At 34.0% G+C, this 17,637-nt stretch overlaps 1 protein-coding gene across 10 annotated transcripts in view; it reads right to left on the bottom strand.

Moving 5' to 3' along the window:
- The window catches only part of TRPM3 (transient receptor potential cation channel subfamily M member 3), a 319,398-nt gene that overhangs the window by 183,832 nt on the left and 117,929 nt on the right, over positions 1-17,637 (bottom strand). The window lies entirely within an intron of this gene.

Below are 17,637 nucleotides of genomic sequence, written 5' to 3'. Positions count from 1 at the left end.
CAATAATATTATATTTTTAAAAAAACTATCATAAAATATTAAAAAGAGATAACAGTTAAGCACTCAGCCTATAACTTTTAATATAAAACAAATAAGTAAAAATAAGAAAAAAATGTAATAAATTGAAAATATTTTCAGTCCACATGTTATGGAATTTCTACTTACAATTCCTGACTGGACAGAGGTTAATATTATGATGAACCAAGTTTTGGAAAATGATTGTGGCTGAAAAATGTACCTTTTTTTCTTATATTACATCCCCAAAGTCTAGAATTTCTTAATTTATTTATTAAGAACGTCAGATTGAACGTGCTACAAAAAAGATAATCATGCATTCCTGGAGGGATACTTGTTTCCAGACTTCCAACGTTCGCTTAATGAAATTTGTCAAGCCTAGTATTAGAATTCTCTTTGTACTGAGGGGCAACTGAGACTAGAAAATACGATTCTGCAAGGTTTAATGTTTTCTAAAAACTGAATTATAATGATGAAATTGAAAAAATGTAACATAATTTTAATACTTATATAACCTGATATTTTTCTTAATAATCATTATATCTGTAATTTATTTGGCAAACATTTTTATCAGATCCTCTCAAATAAAGATAGTTGTCAATTTTTTCTGTCTTCAAAACCATTCAAATAATTCTTAGTACTAATACATGACTTTTAAAAATCAATTTCTAAAATTTCAGAAAAATATGTGTAAGCAATTAAGTTCTCTGAACATTTATTCAGACTATGCAGAGCAAAAATCAAAGCAATAGTCAAAAATCTAAATCTTCCAGAGTCATGCACTAAAGAATGCAGTTCAGGCTGTGGTCTAAGGTTATACTTTATATTAGCATAATTGTGAGAAATGTAGGAGTTTGAGAGGTCACATGTGATTAATCATTTCTATTTACAGTCCAAGTATATGCCACAAATATAGTGGCACAATGACAATCCTGAAAGCTCCTTTCCCTTAATTTTGAAAATATTTATACAATATTTTGAGGGAGCATAACTTTTAAAATAAACAGGTTGTGCATAAGATTAAAAAAACACAATAAAAATAAAAGGCAACCAGTTATTTTTAAAGAAAAAGGACAAGAACAGGTTTTCAACTTACAGATCCACCTTCAATGAACTGATTACTAAGATAGTATAAAGTAGTGTGTTAATCATATTCACTGTATTTGAGACCAATCTATAACTTGGTTTAATCTAATTCACATTATTGCTATGGGAAAAAGCTAGGCGAGGAACTGTTTTATATATATAACCTTGATGTCCAAGAAGAAAGCCTAAATATATAAGTTTGACAAACACAAAATATTAAAGGTTCTGTAGTTCTGATATCAAAACAATAGTTAATTTATTTTTTAACTCTTATTGATTCAGTTGTGGAAGCAAAAGTTTATCTTCTCTTTTAGAATATATAATGCTAAGGAGTTTAATTGCATATCTGATATAGTTACACTTTGGTAAGTGTGAACATTCTGAATGAAAATAATCCCAATGAGTGGCTGATCTATTGTAAATGTTTTTATTTTTTTATTTTACTTAATTGTGTACACTTACTGGAAATGTAAATCTTAGCTCAAATAGTTAGCACGCTAGGAATTTAAATACAAATAATAGATATTAATGTTCAATGTTACAATTACCAATGTTTGGCCCAAAGCAACTTCAGACAGTGTAAAAGAACCAAAAGTTATTTTGGTTCTTTTATTTATTTATAATTCCATTGAGAATATTCCACAGGAAAATAAATGAAAAAAAAATTAAAGGGCATTGTGATGTTTTCAACATTCTCAAACCCTAGTCAGGACTATAACACTCAAGTAGGCTTTTTCATATGTATTAGTCCTGAATGGACAACTTTTTTTTTGGTGACATTTTATTGGCAATTTGCCATTATGTCCCAGAATAGATGCCAATACAGTATCATCTCTGGGCACTGCAGTAAATACGAATGGTAGTTTCCAGATCCTATTAACAGGATAAATACAATGGTCACAGACACAACTTTTCTTCTGCAAGTATTCATTGGGATTTACTGCTTTAACCCATAGCTGTTAGGAATCAACAACTAAGTTTATTCTCTGCATAGTATGTGGCTGAATTAGCCAATCATTTCTATTGCAAAAGGCATACCAGAATTTTCTCTCCTCAGAGTGGGCTGCCTACTGAACCTACACATGAATATCTTCAAGCTGGTCTTGAAGATATTAGCTTAGGATCTATTCTTCTCTACATAGCCACAGAAGCTAAAGGCAGAGGCATTCCCAGGATCAAAGCCTTTAGCTGATACAAGGAAAGCAGCCTCATGCTGCAAGGTAACAACACCATTCTATAAATTTAAAAGGGTGGACAACATTTCCTTATAGACAAGACCTGAAGCATGCTGGATTTGGTGTCTTGTGGGAGCTTAGTGACTTCAAAAATATGATGTGTTTGATCCCACCCTCAGGCTCAACGTATTCATACCCTACAGTATACTTATTGTGACACAAGTAAGATAAATAAAGACACATATAACAAACATTATCTGAAACTAAATAACTGGATTGTATTAGAATATAAATGAATTATATCTGAGGGCACAAATAATAAATAATCGGTTTTAGTAAAATCTAACAATTCAAAAGCATTAATAGCTTCTGGAAAGTTACATGGGTCTGCAAAAATTCAGGAAACTCAAAAACGTTGCGGAAGAATTAGCTAAGGGAACAAACTTAGTTAATAGATAGATAACCAGAAAATTCTATTGACTAGAAAGGTAAGTTAATATTCCAAAATGTGGCAACAACAAAACCACCTTTGTACTATTGCCACAAAACTACCTGTATATCCCAATGTAGCCATCAAGAGTCTCAAGAAAGTGATTTTAAAAGAAGATTTACTCAAGAAAATGAATTTAGAAGAAGAGTTCCTAGAGCTACATGCTATAACAAGAAACTCTTTGCAAGCACTTTCTTAAAATGTACATTTCAAAAATGTAGCTTGGCACTTCATCAATTGACGTGCAATTAATACTGTCTGTAAATTAAGGTATTTCATTTTGCTTGATTAGATGAATTGTAGATATATGAGGTTGCTGCTGCTTCGAAAGGAAATTTCTCCAACTTAGAGAAACTAGCACTACAATATATTCAGATCCTGCACAAGTTGTTAAGTTAATTGTTTTTGTCCACTATGTAAGCTGTTTAATGAATGCTCAAATAGTTTTGTAAATGTGTACTGCATTTAAAATTTACTACTGGGTAGAAGAGGTAAAGGTTTTTAACATCATCATAAAACACTGTTAAATACAAAGTAGATGTATAGCACTTTAAATTAAAATCTGTCTCTTGAAAACAGTAGAAGTCTTTCATTTATTGTAAACTGATATATAGCTTTACTTTAGCTGAAAGATAAATATTTTATGAAGAATTGACACATTTTATTTTTATCACTATTTAGGACAGCCAAAGCAGATTGTTTCATGTTGACTTTGTTCTACAAAATACGTCTATTTTTGTATATCAGTACCGTTCTTTAATTATTTTAGTATAGAGGACAACTTAATATTCCCAATTCACAAATATCTAAAAATATAAAATACACTTCCCTGGAGAGTATTAGCTATAACGGTTATTGAAATATAAACTCTTTCCATTCTCCATTGCAAGTTCTTTCTGATAATTATAATTCTTGTTTCAACTAGGAAATGGAACTGTCAATTGCAATAATATTTCAAAGTTAATATAAATCACTATTTGTCTCCAGCAAGGATTAGTGGTGGAAGTGATATTATCTTTTTGGTACCTTTTTTTCCTATCAGCAGAACAACCAACCATCTGCCATTATGTGTAAAGTATTTTCTCCCTCTTTCTTCACTAATGATCTTTACAGCTTTAGGGCAAAAATGTTCTTTGAAAATTGAAAAATACTTTTAGAAAATATGTTTGTTAACTTGCAGGCCTGTCCTCTGTTACTAAATCTGGTTGTGACAGCTTGATAGTCAATGAGACAACAGTCAAGTGGACTCTCCTGGGGAAAGTAGCTGAGACAATATAGCAGATCACTGATAGAGAAAGCAATCTCTAGAATCCCAGTCTTTTTGAAATAAGACGTTTACTAGATTTAGAAGAATTTCCAGGGTTACAGCTCCTATAATGGCTTCTAAAGGCCCATGAGCCAATTACAGTTCTTTATCTGTATGGCAGGTCATGATTAAGATTGTGTTACGTTTTATCTTAAAATCTTTAGGTTGGTATTTTAGCTTGTCTCAAGATCTTGTCAGATACAAAAGAAGTGTCACGGAAACAACTACAAGATATTTGATTTTACTAGAGCAAGTTGATGGAACACATCTCCCTTCTAATATAATATTTGTCAGCTTTATTTTATTTTATTTTCCTTGATATTTCTACGCGGTTGTACGTGCTTTTCATGAACTAAGAGTCAATCAACAGAAGATGCTGATAACAAGAAGAATAGAAGGTAAGAGAGAGAAGCATAAGAATAAGGAGAGGTTTGTGGATAACGCACAGCAGGAGCAAGGAGAAAGGAATTCCGATCGGACTAATTCATTAAAGAATTGGATGGCTATGAAATAAGGAACTACAAGGACTATAACACACAATAAGTTTGTCCCAGGTTCTGGCTTTCCAAAAGAGCTTGGGAAAGAGTAATTTCTTCCTTCTCTGTACCTAACAGGAGGCTAGGAGTAGTAAATAAAATTAAGTAAATCTGTCTAAAGAAGGGATGAATAAAACAAAACCCAATGATTAAGTTTAACAACTGTCTTGGAGAGAAATTGAAGCTGTTAAGAAACTTCAAGGCTGCTTTGTAACTAGATATTAGTTCCTGTCTCTTTTCCACTTTGTGAAAAACAACAAAATGGGATTCTTATGCCTCAAACATCCAGTGTGGTTTGAGAAAAGTACTTGGAAGACTGAAAGAAAAGCAACTATAGTATGTATTAAGCACAATTTTTTTTTCACTTCAATATAGTTGGGAGTTTTCACTGAAGCAGATATTAGCAGTTATTCACTGACCTTTCTGCTGCTTAATGTCTTCATATCATAATGTTTTCTATGAGATGACTACAATTTGCGTAGTATAGCAAACCCTCAATCAGCAACTGTTTATGTGAAATAATGCAATGAGGACAAAAAGGAAAGAAATATGGCTTGATAACAATTATGTGTTTCTTAATTTTTTTAGCTATACTGTCACAATTTATTCAGTGAAATGGAAACTGCACACATGAGTCCTAATGGATATATCTGCACAAGACACATGAGGTAGACATTATTAATTTACTGATATCAGCAACTTAATGTATTATTTTCATCAGAATGAATGTGACAAGCTTATTAGAAATTATTTTTGTTTACTGTGTTCAGATACATATGCCTTGATATCCAAAACTTTCACAATGATTGAAGTTAAGATTTTAAAGATAGTCAGTTTGCTAATTTTAAATAAAATGAGTATTAAACAAAATACAAACACAATTCATAATATCACATTGTAGGTATATGATATAATATGTTAAAAAGTATTTTGATATAGATTAATGCTTAATAAGAAGCTGCAGAAATAGTCTATTTGCTTCATTTTATGATAATTATTTGGTAGCCTGTTTTTCGAAAATGATCACTTAACAAATAAAACACTAGCTTTGCAAGTGGGTAGCACTATGCAAAAAAAGGAACCTTGTTTGACAAGCTATTTAAAATAAAAGAGGAGTTGGGAGTTGACTGTTTTTCATTTTTTCAAGATATCTAGTTATTTTCACTTCAAAGCAAGATGGAAAATTCCCAAAGTTGCGGCAAAAGACTGATCTTATTTTTAGAAAATTATTCAATATGTTTCAAGCTTGATGTTCTTTTTCAACATTGTTTCCCTTAACAGAAAACAGATTCTCCCTCCTTGGTTACCTTCTGTTCCTGTCTTCTATAGCACTTTGGATATTTTCCTACTGGTTGTCAATCATTTTATTTTCTTTTTAGGCTCCCAAATTCATAACACCTTACTGCTGGCAGTGGTCCTTTGAACAGCAAGATTGGTCTTCCCAGAGAAACCTTGGAAACACGTGGCGACATGAACCTTTTATCTGTCTGCAGCATTTTAAAACAACTGCCGTGAAGTGTCCCCCTCCAAATGACTGCTTAAGTAATTTAAGTTATTGCAGACAGATGCTAAATTTGTGCTCTTGCACACTCCAAAGATCTTTTCAAGATCTTTTTGAAATTAAGTCAGAGGCACTGACTTAATTTCACAGGGACCACAGCTGCGATATAAGGATATCTGCAAGAGGGACCTAAAGGCCCTGGGAATGGACATTAACAACTGGGAAACCTTGATCTCCGATTGTTCAGCTTGGAGGCTAAAGACGCAGCATGGCCTTCTCCAATTCGAAGAGACACTTGTTCAGCAGGCTGAGGCAAAGAGGCAGTCCCGGAACCAGTGAAATCTGGGGGCTGGGCAGGGGACAGAATGTATCTGCCCTCAGTGTGGAAGGGATTGCCACTCTCGAATTGGCCTTTTTAGTCACACTAGATGCTGTTTTAGGACCTCTTTCCAGAGCACGATACCATAGTCTCTTGAGACTGAAGGATGCCAATGAGATGCACACCCCAGTTGGATAATGAACCATGACTGTATTCCAAACCATTGTCTCCATCAGAAAATAAGAGAACACGGACTGCCCTAAATGCAGACCTGTCTTTAGAATGACACAAGTATGACATTATCAGAAAACAGAATCATATTTTGAATTTGAATCTTAGCAAGTATGTTAAGCAGCAAGAAAGCAGGGCTGAAATTCTGTTTAGAACAACAACATTTAGAGTGATTCTTATGTTTTGGCAAGTTCTGCTTGGCACATTGCCAAAAAGTCTTTTAAATCCTCTCTACCCTGTTAAGTTCTTTCAAGCTTAGATGTTAGCAATCCTATCCAAAAAATAGAGTTAATTTGCAGAGCTAATGTATGCACGAATGCTATGGACCCATTAAACCTTAATCAACTACTTAAGGGTTTAAAAATCAAACAGCCAATTTGAGATCCATAAAAATTGGAATTCTCAATATTTTGTAGGAAAAATAAATTTCCAAAGTAAAATTTACTTGATTCCATTAATATTTCTTTCCCAGGTTCCACATATTCTTTCTATATAATATAATAATTTATAATATAATTTCTATAATAAAATAATATATTATATATTATATATAATATATAATATAATAATAATATAATATAATTTCTATAATAAAATTCTGAAGAATTAGACTTAGCTTCACTTTAAAACTAAAATATATATTGAAATATTTAATTGAAATGCTGCATCATTTGCCTCAAGTTATGTAAGACAGCAATATATAGTTTGGGAGCTAAGCACAGTAGATGGAAAAGAACCAATGCATAAAAAAGAAATATGTTTTTATTCACATAACTTTTTGGTATTATCAAGTGAACTAAAATGCCTTATGGTGATGGCAAATATTTGTTTCAAAGAGTAACAATTCTGCTTTCAAATCAGTGAATCCTGCAATTAGACTTCCACATGCACAGCCATAGGCTCAAATGTCTTATCACCTATCCGAAGAAATACTGGTAGTTCTCGACCTATGACCACAATTGAGTCTAAAATTTCTATTGCTTTGTTAAGTTAATTTTGTCCCATTTTACGGCCTTTCTTGCCATAGTTGTTAAGTGAATCACCATAGTTCTTAAGACAATAACATGATTGTAAAGTGAATCTGGCTTCCCCATTGACTTTGCTTGTAAGGAGGTCACAAAAGGTGATCACATAATCCTAGGACACTGCACAAATATGAGTCAGTTGCAAGCATCCAAATTTTGATCACATGACCATGGGGATGCTGCAATGGGGATGCTGCAAACAGTCATAAGTCACTTTTTCAGTGCTGTTGTAACTTTGAATGGTCACTTTGAATGGTTTTTAAATTTTTTGTATCTATGTATTTTATTGTTGGCTGTTCACCGCCCTGAGTCCTTCGGGAGTAGGGCGGTATACAAATCAAATAAACTAAACTAAATGAACTGTTGTAAGTCAAGGACTACCTGTAGTAACATTTGCATCCATGTTATTTGAATGGCTTAATGATAATGTTTATTTTTAAAGATCAAATGAATCAATCTATTATATACAGTATATATATATCCCCACATTCTATTCCCAAAATCAGCTCTGATTTATTCACAATGGGGACCAATATTCCTAGCCATTTCTTCCCTTTTCATATCCCATCAAGTATCTAGCTACAATTTATTACCGATATTACTCAAGATGGTCTTCAGTATCACTGCAAACTTCATTACATGCTTTTAAATATTCCTTTTAAACATTTTTAATAAATTCAGCACTTATGTGCACTTTAAAACTTTAATGTCAGAATTTAAGGGATTTAGTTTCAAATGTAAACAACTTCTAGGACATTAGGCATCCTTCATCCTTTAAGAACAGCCTAACTTTTCTGTAAATTTAATTCTACTCAATTAAAAAGAAAAATGAACACTTTAAAAGCAGCTTAAAATTCATGCATCCTTTCTTTTTTAATGACGTTTCCTCCACATAATTTTTTACTTTAATAAATTTAATACAGGTAGTCCTCAACTTACAACAGTTCATTTAGTGACTGTTCAAAGTTACAAGAGCACTGAAAAAAGTGACTTATGACCATTTTTCACAGTTACAACATTTGTAACATCCCCATGATCATGTGATAAATATTCAAATGCTTGGCAGCTGGTTCATACTTATGACCATTGCTGTGTTCCAAGGTCACATTGTGTGATCTTTTGACAAGCAAAGTCAATAGGGAAGTCAGATTCATTTAACAACCAGATTAGTAACTTAACCATTGCAGTGATTCACTTTACAACTGAGGCAAGAAAGGTCGTAAAATTGGGCAAAACTCACTTAACAAATATCTCAATTAACAATGGAAATTTTGAGCTCAATTGTGATCGTAAGCTGACATCTGCCTGTAATAATACATTACTATATTATCACATTCTAATAAAAGCCAACCCAATGATTAATGATAATTTTTAATGCAGACACTGACCAGTCCAAAATAATATAGAGAAACAGACTGAATAGAGCTCTGGGACTAATTAACTCGCCACTCAATTGATTCCTGAAGAATCATTTGGTTGACTCTACAAGCTGCAGCACAAAATTTGGCTACTTCAAGTGTAACAGCTGAATTTGTAGCTGCCAAGATAAAATAAATAGGTCAAATCTTCCCTGTCTTTTTATGAAAAACAGAGTAGTGCAAGTGACACAAGCACCTCAGTAAAATTAATAATATAATAATACATGAGCTAGGATCTTGACCTTTCCTCTACCCCAAGGACAAATCCAATTTGCTTTAATAATACTACTGTTTCAACTCTAAGACCATTGAAAATTCAATCTACATAAAGGCCCTGTACTGCCTCAAAATGGTTAGATGACCAAATAAATAAAATTATCTGAATGCGAGAAAAAATTCAGATATTCTCCTCCATAAATTCTCTAAGTTGATACTTTCAATTTAAAATTATTTTCCTAATAATCTTTTTCAGTTTTTTGCACCCTAAAGCAGGGGTGAAATTCAGCAGGTTCTGACAGGTTCTGGAGAACTGGTAGCAGAAATTTTGAGTAGTTCAGAGAACCAGCAAATACCACCTCTGGCTGGCCCCAGAATGGGGTGGGAATGGAGATTTTGCAATATCTTTCCCCCAGGAGTGGGGAAGGAATGGGGATTTTGCAGTATCCTTCCCCTGGAGTGGGGTGGGAATGGAGATTTTGCAGTATCCTTCTCCTGCCATAGCCACCAAGCGACACCACATCACGTCCACCAAACCACGCCCACAGAACCGGTAGTAAAAAAATTTGAATTCCACCACTTCCCTAAAGATAATGTGTTACATATAAGCATCCAAATGGGGCCACTTTGAGTTCTATATGTCTATGCCAATTGGATTGAAAAATAAGAATCAGAATAAGTGATACTAAGCCCATTAGAAAGAAAGTTAATTTGAATTAGTAGCTGATGAAAAATAACCAGGCCTGACTTCAACTTAATGAAGCCTGCTTCCATTTTTAGGCTACCTGAAATATACATTACAATTATATGCATTTATTTAGCACGTCCTTGCTAGATAGAGGAGACTGGAGCTCTTGAGTTAACAAATAAAGCTCTAATACTATATCCTGAACTGGTATAAGACCAATGGGGCTTCTTTCTAAGGTTCAATCATGGAGCCTGCACAGACTTAGTAATCCAGTTCGATTATTCAAATTAGAAATTGAGCCTAATTTTGCCCAAAGTTTATGCACAGACATCACCAATATTGACAGATCTAGAATATGTCTTTCCTCTGAATATTAGTAAAGGTCAGAATAATATATACTCAGGAAAAAAATTAATTTTTACTGATGTTAGTGTTTCTTACTATTTTTTTTAATTTACTTACTACCTTTGAGAGGCATGGTGGCTCAGCGGCTTAAAAGACACCGGAAAAGATCTAAGCTCTGGCAGTTTGAATCCTACCATTGCATGACGGAGTGAGCTCCCATCACTTACCTCAGCTCTGCCAACCTGGCAGTTCAAAAGCATGTACAAATGCAAGCAGATAAATAGTTATTACTTTGGTGGGTAAGTAACAGTGTTCTATGCTGTGGTGTGATATCATGTTGGCCACATGACTATGGAATAGTCTTTGGACAGCACTGGCTGAAGGGCTTATGGAAATGGAGATGAGCACTGCCCCCTAAAGTTGCTACAACTAGTGGAGTAAAACCCGCAGGGACAGCTTTACCTTTACTATTTTTAATTCAAATTCTATATTTCAGTATGTAGCCTCATCAAGAACTTTATGCCATCATCACAGACAGAAATAACACAGCCTACTTACAGCAAGTATTATCTCATATTTATTTAAATATAGCAGCATATTTAACAACTTGTTCCTACAAGATAAAACTAAGAAAATCGTTTAGATGTAAAAGAAAATGTTGAGCAAACAGCATTCATTAATCTGAAAAGAAACTAATTTCAATAATATAATTTCAGGGTACAGGAATGTCAGATTTAATGCCCACAACACCTACTACATTCCATTCTAAATCTGAAAATGGCACGTTTTTATTTGCGGTTTGTAATTTAAACACTGTCTGTTCCAATAAAAAGAAACAGAAGAGAAAAGAAATCCCATACAAGGGCATTGGCTTTTCTTATAGGCAAATTATGTACAACACAAAAGTTCATGAGGGAATTATAACCTTTCCTTCAGTTTTGTTGAGAATTCTTGGTGAATTGGCTATTCCTGATGCCTTTTTCAAATTCTACTTTCTATACTGAAGCACTGAAACTGCCTTATTGCACTTCTTCTACCTCAATACCCTTGGGTTTGAACTGTCAAATGTTTTGTCTGGGATGCACCTGACATTCCATGCATAAAATAGGGAGGGAAAAACAGAAGGTGAAGCATTTCATTGTAGGATAGTTCTTACTTAAGCATGTTCCACACAGCTGATGTCCTCTCTCTTCCTTATTCTTCCTTATTTTACCACAGTCTTGGTGGATTTGAATGGGGTGGGGATAAACTGGGTTTGGATCATTCCCTCAAAGATCTTTAAATCAAGATTTTTTTATTCCAAACTGTCAGCCATTAACACTTTTTTAAGGAAAGCAGGTCAGCAACCATCCAACAATCAGTCCCCTGCATCGACTTTGTGAATTTGGAGATTTACGGTTGTCAGATGCCTTTTGAAGCAAACATAGATTCCCAGTCAAAGGTTGTATAGTATCATAATATAGAAAAACACAGGTTTCTAAGCCAAAAATTGTTTAAACTTGTTTTCCTGACTTTAGATTCAGAATGTAACTTCTGTGCAAGAATTTAAAGAATATGAAACAAAAGTGAATGCTTTATAATAGCTCTATTCAAAGTCTCACCTTTTTCTACATTAATCATCTCTCCCTCAACATCATCCCTACACCACCAGTTTAATATGCCTTAAAACAATTAGATGCATTCATTTTGAAAAGTTATATCCTGGCTTCCTTTGTAAAACAAATAAAATAAAGCTTTTAATGCTCTTTAAGTAGGGAAAAATAGATGCCTTAACCAAAGAACAGACACAAAACACTCATGCATGACAGGCTTACTCACAGATGACAAGCTGTTGCACTAAACTATTTTGGTATACAATTCATTTGTGATATCAAGGACAATTTGGTTTCATCCATATGACTATTTATTACTGGGACATCTTGTGCATGATTTTAAGTGGGCCACACATTGCAGTTAGCATGTGATGATTTCTATGAGCAATTTGGAGCTGACAACATTAGCAATATTGTACATCTAGCAATATGAATAGCCCAAGCACTTCACTGCTTTTTTTTTTAAAAAAAATACATTTTAATACATTATAAATCTTAGCATACTGTTTTTAAAATGAAATTAATGTTTTCTGTTATTACCAATGATAGTTTAAATTTACGAGCACAGTAGTTTAATTTCCTTCTGCAGTTTTGACAACTGAGGATATAAAAAGAAATAGGGGTCAAATTAATAGAAGATATTCCTCAGAATGAAATCAAGTGGTAATAAAGAACTAATTTGGTTTTTTAAAAGAATAGCATAATAACCTAATGCATATTCCCTACTATAAGTTAAATATACCTGAGTTCCCCAACTTTTCCAGTTTTTTGGATCAGCGGGGGGTGGGGGTGGGGAGGGAAGGTTCCGTGCAAGTGGTGGGCACACAGCTCCATTTGCGCGAGCATCGGTTAACAGGAAAACAGATGTCTTCTTCTGGTTAGTTCTTAGCCGCGTGTTTAGTATGACTAACAAGACAAATATTTGCTACATAACAAACTAAGAATTATTAGAGCAGTGTTTCTCAATCCTGGCAACTTTAAGATGCATGAACTTCAACTCCCAAAATTCTCCAGCCATCCATTCTACTGGCGATTTCTAGGAGTTGAAGTCTGTAGATCTTAAAGTTGCTGAGATTGAGAAACACTATATTGGAGCATAGACCATTTCAGAACTTGTTTTCTTCACATTTCCCTTTTTAATTGCTGTTTGGGCATTGTCTGATTGATTTTTAAACCAACTCATACTATTTGCAACTTGCCAATTCTAAGGAAATTTAGATGTGAATATGTAAACAGGCAATAGTATATGCACTTCTAATTTATTAATGTGTATTTCATTTTTTAAAAAATTATCCTGCAGGTCTAGGTATTTAAATGACAATTTCAGCTTGCCTCCTCACTCTCACATAATTATTGAACTTCAGCAATATTCAGAAATAACAGACCCATTGGGAGCTGGATCATTCCCCAAAGGCAAAGTTGCCTGCAAACTTTCCTCTGACAGAAATGTTTGGTGCTGAATAAAAGCAACAAAAAGAAAACAGTCTCACTTATGGTTCATAAGGACAAGGACTGTTACAAGTATGATGTTTTCAAAGCAGAGGTCAAATATTTTCCTTTCATTTAGGGAACTGACACTCAAATCTCATTATCAACTATGCAGAACCAGTAGTCACAGCTCAATAGGAGAGACAGAAGCCAGCACAATCAACCTTCAGTGTGCCATACCATGCATTCAAGGATGTGCCAGAGATGATCTGACTAAAATACATTCTGACATTTCAAAGAAAATCTACAGATACAGTACTTTCTTCCACCTTTATTCTCCAGGAGGCATCTTGGGGCATTTAGGTTATTAACAACTATCTAGCAGTCAGTATAAATGTGATAAATTAATAATTTTATCATATCATTTTAATTATTTATATCAGGAGATTTCAATTTTTTAAAATTAAACCAGTTTTAAAAAAATACCTAGAGAATTTCTTATCTGCAAATGGCAGCCTAGTTGTTTTATTTACAGGGAAGAAACTCTGCACATTTCTGTGTATCCTAGAAAAATTGCAATGGACATTCCTGCTCAAGTTTTGTCCTTAGGCTCTCACAGAACTTCATTGAGTTTTTGGAGAAGGGTAAGGTTCTAATTTGAAAACCCTGATTTATACCACTCTTGATATGTTGCCCTAGGTTCAAGAAGAGGAAAGCTCCAGGATATTTGTAATACAGTAAAAATAAATGCTAAAAAGGAGATAACACAACAAACAGTATTTAAAGGATTATAACAGCAGCCCAAGTTCTCTAACTGTACCAAAGGCTTGATGGAGCAATAAAGTTTTAACCACCTTACAAAAGTAAAACAGTATTTCCCATTCTTCCTATAGTAAGGTGTTCCATTAAAAAAGAGGCTGCATATTTGTGTGCATAATAAGAACGTACATACTTTTATGAATGTGTGGGTTACTTCATCAGGTTACCTAACAAGAGGACCCATAAATAATCTTAGCATACAATAAAGAAGAATCGAATAGGTTTATTGTAAGATTCAAAAGCATCAAAAATATTCAGAATACCTTGGTATACAGACTACACCTTCGAGTAGTTTTCAATTAGTGTTTGATTTATAAGGACCATTCTCAGAGATAGAGGATAAATAATTGGACACAGGACACCTATAGTTTTGGCTCTGAAGACAGATCCTGGTAATTGCAGGGCCTAAAGACATCAAAACAACCCACTTGGAATTCTGGGAGATAAAAAACATTTTATCTGAGGAAGAAGTACAGGATTAGGAGCTATAATTCATTTGTATTAGTTACACCTTTTTCTGATTAACAGCTTGTCTCTAGGTTCTCTATTTATTCATGTAGATAGACAGCTCCTCGACAGTCTTGGTAACCTTCCTTTAAAGCATTTATCTTGCTCTGCTGGACAGCTCCCTCCCTTGCTGGGGAAAACCATAGCTAAAATACTGGTAAAACCTGGGCTACAAATCAAGGGGGAAAATGTTTTTCTTATATTCCTTGTTTACTTATTACAGTGATTTTATGCCACCACAATCTAAAGAACCACTCTGCTGTAGTTGTCAAGGCATGAGACTAAAAACCAGGAGATTACAAGGCACAAAGCCAGTTGAGTGACTTTGAGCCAGTCCTTCTCTCTCAGCCCTAGGAAGCAGGCATTGGTGAACCACTTCTGAAAACATTGTCAAGAAAATGGCAGGGACTTATCCAGACAGTTGCCAGCACGGGGGCACAAAAAGGCACCACTTAAGTGGCTTATAACACTAAAATATTAAAAACACCACATAACTTTCTTTCTCTGTGCTATTAGATTGGTTAGCTTGAACATGCAGCAATTGTGAATAATACTCTTTTCACTAATTGGACTTTTGTGTCTCAGAGTTTATTTACTGTTGCTTTGTGTAACTGAGAATCATCTAATAGATCCATATAATGTGAAAGTGTGAATCTAGAGATCTCTGCTGAATACTGTGTAACTGATGAAGTGTTATGATGTATTCCTGTAGGATATTTAACTATTCACAATATTATCTATTAACTTCAGGGAATAGTCTACAAATAAAGTTTCACGGTGAAAATAAAAATTAGCTGTATTATAGAAGCTAGATTTCTTGGTTGGGAGGCCAAATGGAGGGGAGGAAGATCAATGCTGGAGGTGACTGCTGAACTGATGGCAGACTCTGGCTCCCTTCCCTTGCTCTCTACTGTTCACCTGTCTATCTTTTTGGTTGTCGTATTGATAGATTCTCATTGTGTTCTTTTTCATTGCTTATTTTACTGTACTATTATTTTACTTTTATTGTGTTTACACTCTTTTCATATCTTCCTTTTTATTTATTCCTTTCTGTAAGCTTCCTAGAGTAGCCCCTATTCCATTTTAAACAAAGATTATCTGTTCCTTTAATTCAATTTTATAGATAGTTATTCAAATTCTCTAAGTTTCAAATGTTTACATGTTCACACCAAAAGCTAAAAACAAGAACCCACTCCTTCTATTAGTACTTTTGGCTTTGTATTTCTCTCCTTCCTACTCTATCTCAACTGCTATTAAAATAAAAATAAATAAAGAGCCCTTGTGGTTCAGAAAAGTGGTATCCAATTGCGGCATTTATCCATGGATCATTTTATGAAAGCTTATGAAAAAAGAAACTGCTGAGTTTTTAAGGTACCACAAGATTCTCCTATAAGAGAACAATAATCAAACTTCAGCTATAAAAATGTAGGTGTCTTGGGAATTCCTGAACAATTTTTGGAAGAAACTCAGGCATTTTTTTAGCTCAGAGAAACTCCTCTGTAATAATCTGGACTCTATACTTATCAGAAGCTGCCATCTGACAGTAACCATATTAAAAACAATTCAGTCTTAATTTTGGATTTTTAAAAAAAATTAAATTAATTTTTTCAAAGTTCACACCAGCAGGAGCATTTTATATTTTACTAAGAACAGGATGTGGTTGTAATCCTTCCTCTTCCTCTTGTTATAATTTGATAAATTTATAAGATTATGGACTGGCTTGATCCACGAACTAGTACACAGCAAACATAGCGTGATGCATGCTGATTCCGGGGGTTCATTCCAGAGTGACCCTCCTTTTGCAAATTTCTTCTCTAATAAATAATTCCTATAGAAATTTCTACTTGAAATTATGTCATCGTATGTGAGAAAAGCAAGAAATAATTAGATATCTTTATAATTGCTATCTCTAAAAGCAGTTAGTATTCTTTTATAGCATTCTGTATTGCTATTAGAACCAAGCACTTGATGCATTTGCCTTAGGTTGGATCACAAAATGTCCTCAAATCCCTCCACATTCTTTCATGTTAGGGAAGTCCTTTATAGCAAAGCTTTAGTCAGAGATCATAACAATGCAGTATGATTTAGGGGTGGGTGGAGGAATGTAGATAAGAGCACCAGAAAGAGTCTGCTTAATTTTTTTTTCTTGCTACTTTTTCTCTGCCTATGAACAGCTGGTGGAGCACAGGTTTGAAGAGAGAAATGGGACAAAGGAAAAATACTTCCTTCTAGCTTTGTAGCCATAGATCAAAGCTCAGTGGCTGCATTTCAGTTTAACACATTCTGTATACTAGAAGCATTATACAATGGCAGGTAATTCATAGTGTGGCTGTAATCCTATGATCGCATCTCAGAGAAACTACATTAATCAAAGTGGAAGTTTGTGTGAAACAAAAGTGCAAAAGTATCAAACTCTGTTTAATAAAACCCACTTTTACAAACAGATATTAAATGTTTGTTTCTCAATATATTCCCTTCTAAGGTTGGTCTAAAATTTACTCGCGTAGAATACATCAGTCTCAATGGTATCCTACAAATTATTGTATAGTTAAATAGAGGATATGCTCGGGGTCTTCTACTGTATCAAAAGGATCTTATGCCACTTTTATCACAACAACAATCAAGACACAGATGCTTAAGAAAATCAAAAGAAGCTTGTTTCTAGATGTAGGAAAGAATATGATTAGGAAGTTTTCCTCTGTCCAGAAGCTGATCTCATATCTCCATGGGAAGATTCTGAACTAGTCTTTATATAAAGGGGAATTACCAAAGATGAGCACAACACTCCACTGTTCCCATAAATGCATCTGGGAATTTAGTAAGAGAAATGGAGAGCTTTTGGTATTTCTTTCTATTTATAGCAATTATCCTTGCTATCTCAAACATTTCATTTTAGCATTAAATGTATCTGACACTATACCAAGGCTAAGGATTCCACCC

This window comes from Pantherophis guttatus, chromosome 2 (genome assembly GCF_059756535.1).
Source record: "Pantherophis guttatus breed Tessera chromosome 2, ASM5975653v1, whole genome shotgun sequence".
Lineage (NCBI taxonomy): Eukaryota > Metazoa > Chordata > Lepidosauria > Squamata > Colubridae > Pantherophis > Pantherophis guttatus.
This window is presented reverse-complemented; position numbering and strand designations above follow the sequence as displayed.